Below are 4,005 nucleotides of genomic sequence, written 5' to 3' on the forward strand. Positions count from 1 at the left end.
AAGCATTTTGGAGTACCGATTTTGTTTTTTCCATGACTTCCACATATGTGATTTCATCATGAAACTTTGCAAACACATAGAAAATTTGTCAAAGTTTGCCACAAAAAAATCAGAATTTTTTAAACTTTTTTTCAATGTTTCTCGGTTTACTGTTCATCGCGAGCTCATTTGAGAGCAAGCAGAAGGGGACTTCCGTTTTGTACTTTTCTCGGTTGGTAGAGCAGTAGCATTGGTGTAAAGTTTTTACTTTGCTCAGTCTGTACTCTGTGCTTCTACAATCTGTTCACATTTAATTCACTTGTTGTCAAGTTTTTACGGCAGTAGCACTTGCTTTGATGTCAAGTCTTCTTCATATTTAATTAACAACCATATTTGCAACGAATACCAGTTATCTGTTGGATTTTCGTAGCGTGGAGTGCATAGTTGCTGGTGTTTTATCACTGAATCTGCTGAAAAGTTACAAGTCTAGAGAGTTAGGGCTTCAGTTTTGACTTTGTAAATTCTGGGCCTTTGGATCACATATAGAACCTCAATGGTAGGGGCCAAGTCAAGCTCAGACTTCACAAAGCAAAGTCACTGAATCTCAGTCAGTCGACGGGCCTTGGACATCTTTGTCAGTCCATAGTAGAGGGATGCATTGGAGAGTCTGCAAGAAGACTGTTTCTTCTTGTTCCAACTTCGCTGAATCCCTACAACAATCCACAGAAGAAATTTGGGTGTAGTGAGCTCATATATTGGATCTGGAAACAAAACAGAGCACAGATTCAGATCTTAACTCAATAATAAATTACAAATTCTCTAGCAACCTCCTTCAGGAATCAGGATATATATCACTTTCATCACCCTCCATAAGGTCCTGAAGCGAAGTTGGTATTGGAGGCATATCAACGTCTAGGACACCTTCCAACATGCGAACAGCTTGCCCCATTGACGGCCTATCGTTCTCCTGGTCCTGGATGCACCAGCAGGCGACCCTGCAGATGACCTCCAGCTCCTCCACATTAGCATCGCCTTCCAGCCTAGCATCCAGCAGGCACAGAACCTCCCCTTCGTTCACCCGAGCAGCCGCGTGGAGAGGAAAATACCGATGGCTCCCAATTTTCACCACCTCAGTGCACCTTCTCCCCGAGATGATCTCGAAGAGCACAATGCCGAAGCTGTACACGTCGGCCTTCCTGGTGATGGGCTGCCCGGACAACCACTCCGGCGCGAGGTATCCCATGGTTCCTCGCATGGTGGTCAGCGCGGAGTTGAATTCCCGTCCAAGCAGCTTCGCCATGCCGAAATCCGCAATCTTGGGGCAGAATTCCGCGTCGAGCAGTATGTTCTCAGGTTTGATGTCGCAGTGTATGATCCAGTCCTCACATTCTTCATGCAGATAGGCGAGACCCTTGGCGATGCCTAGTGCAATTTGGTACCGAACATTCCAACTCAACACACCAGATTTCTCTCTAAAGAGATGAGCGTCCAAGGAGCCATTTGGCATGTACTCATAGACCAGCAACCTTCTGTCCTCCTTGACACAAAATCCCAACAGACGGACCAGCTTATTATGTTGGATCGCTCCAAGTGTCTGCACCTCTGTTCTGAACTGCTTCTCTGCTTCCCCGATTACTCTGAGATTCTTCACAGCGATGTCTGTTGATCCCGGCAGCGTTCCCCTGAAAACACTTCCGAATCCCCCTGGCCGATTTTAACGGAGAAATTCATGGTGGCTTTCTTGATCTGTGCATAAGTGTAGACCACAAGAGGGCCTTCCACTTCAAACTTCCCGGCGGCAAGCGAATTCCTCCTGAATCTCCATAGCAGCGCCATTATCAGTATCAAAGAAGCAAAGCATATCAATCCAGTGACCAACAGTGCAATTCCTCTTGTTTGCAAGCCTTTCTTGTTCCTGGGCTCGGAGCCCAAACGGAGGTAGATCTTGCTGTACGGAGGCCTAGCAGCCAAGCTCAGATTGTACAGGTTGTGCTACCATAGCTTGCATCCATGGCCATACGAGTAGGCGATGCAGTAGCATTTGCTCCGGCAAGCCGCTCTGCAGTCTTCGTCGGTTCCGGCCACCTCGTCCTGGGCGTTGTAAGGAAGCCCTTGCAGCTTGTCCAACGGGGCGAAGGAGTCGTCGTGCTCCGTCTGGCCGCCGGACTCGCAGCTCAGCGGGATAGACCTCGAGCAGCCGTTGGCGAAGTACCCAAGCCCCCACTCAATCGGGTACGACGGCGTGAACCCGTCCACGCAGCCGCACTTCCCGCTGCCTGTGCAGGCGCCGAAGTCGCCGCAGAAGAACCCGCCGGATTTGCAATCGGAAGGGAAGGACCAGCGAGCGACCCAGCCACCGGTGCCGTTTGCGGCGTGATCCGGCTCCGAGTACCGCATCAGGCTGACTTGCCCCAGATGGAACTGCAAGAACTCGGTACTGTTCGGGCCCTCCGTGTGGCTCAGCAGCAGCGAGCTGCCATTGTCTTGAGAGGACACCATCCAGTCCGGGAAGGTGCCGCGGTTGGCATGGCCGTCCGTGGTGAGCACGAACCCGTTCCTGCGGTTCGCGTCCACGCTGAGGCTGCCGTTGTGCGAGAAGCTCTTGAACGTCAGCGAGACGTTCTTCCCGGTGTCCTTGTCAAGCCCGAGCCTCGCTCCGGGGAGCAGCGCGTCGCTGGGGTAGTCGAAGCTCTGCCACAGGACCAGGGAGGAGTTCCCCTGGTCCCTCACCACCAGGTTGCCGTTGTCGAGGAGGACAGCTACGGCGGCGGACGACACATTGCCGCCCGGCGACGGCATGCACCGGAGGCTGGCTCCATTCTGCTTGATGTAGAGACTGTCGGCGAAGATCTCCAGCGATGCGGCGGACAGGTCGGTGATGACGACCCTGTCCCCGAGCCAGAAGGTAGGGCTGTGGCCCATGTTCCGGAACCGGACACCCAGGAAGTAGTGGATGCCGGGGCCTGGGGAGAAGAAGCCCAGCTCGAAGCCGCCGCTCCTGGAGACCAGGGTCTCGTTCCCGGAGATGCCCTCGCCGGGGAGGATGGTGTCCGTGGTGGCAGACGCGGCAAACAGGGCGCCGTCAATGAGCAGGAGGAAGAGAAATACCAGCGGCGCCCATTTGGCCGGGGAGAGGTCGAGGCTGAGCGAACGCGCTGCGCCGCCGCCATTGGTGTGCATAATTTTCAGAGGAACGAACTGGGAACCTCCCCCAATCCTCCAGCCCGACCAGTGGTGATGGTGACCGCACGTCTCCGCCGCCATTGGCGCGCCGCCGGCTCGTCTTGCTCTCACAGCTTGCTCCAGTTCAGCAAGCTTCAGAAGTTCAGAGCTGAGACTAGTTTGCACTTCAGGATGGCTCATTGGTTTGCGGTGAACAATATCGCCCGCGCTCGGCCGTGTCACCTTCAATCACTTCCCTTCACAGAGTGACAGTTCAGCTTTTGTCTTTTCGTGTGTGTTTGTGCGTGCGGACGCTGTAGTGGAAATCGGCTTATCTTTCTTCTTATAACTGACATGATACGTATCGAAACTCCTCTGCGTACAATGGTGTTTTCGTCCGACCAATACGACTAGAGGGTAAATCATCTCTAAATGATATGGTTCACAAATTGAATTATTTAGGATTGTCTCTAATCGTACAGTGTTGGATAGGCACTCTGTCGTACGCATAGCAAGGTCGGATACGTATAGTTGTTGACAAGTTTGAATTGCACCGCATAGCGGGAGCCTTTGACAGCCTCTCGTAGCCTTTTCTGTTGCACGTTGGAAACGTGGGTTTGGAAGAAAGTGGCTCTTGGATCTCTCTAATCGAGCTTAAAATCTGACGTCCATGGCAATTGATCGTTGACGCGTGGAAATTTTTCTGTTGATTTTTAATGCTACATGACAATTTTTATTTAAAGGTTTTTTTTAACATGCTCGCTTTTACCTCTCCAATTTGATTAACTCCTATACGAAAACAGAAGATAAGAAGAAGCATGTTAAAATTGCTTATTTATTATAAAACATGAAAAATCCTTAGAG

The 4,005-nt window shown here is 51.4% G+C and overlaps 1 pseudogene; it reads right to left on the reverse strand.

Moving 5' to 3' along the window:
* Window positions 1-359: 359 nt before the first annotated feature.
* On the reverse strand, window positions 360-3,497 carry LOC123077816 (G-type lectin S-receptor-like serine/threonine-protein kinase At2g19130; annotated as a pseudogene).
* Between the last annotated feature and the right edge of the window lie 508 nt (window positions 3,498-4,005).

The sequence above is a fragment of the Triticum aestivum genome, chromosome 3D, assembly GCF_018294505.1.
Source record: "Triticum aestivum cultivar Chinese Spring chromosome 3D, IWGSC CS RefSeq v2.1, whole genome shotgun sequence".
NCBI classification, from domain to species: Eukaryota; Viridiplantae; Streptophyta; class Magnoliopsida; order Poales; family Poaceae; genus Triticum; species Triticum aestivum.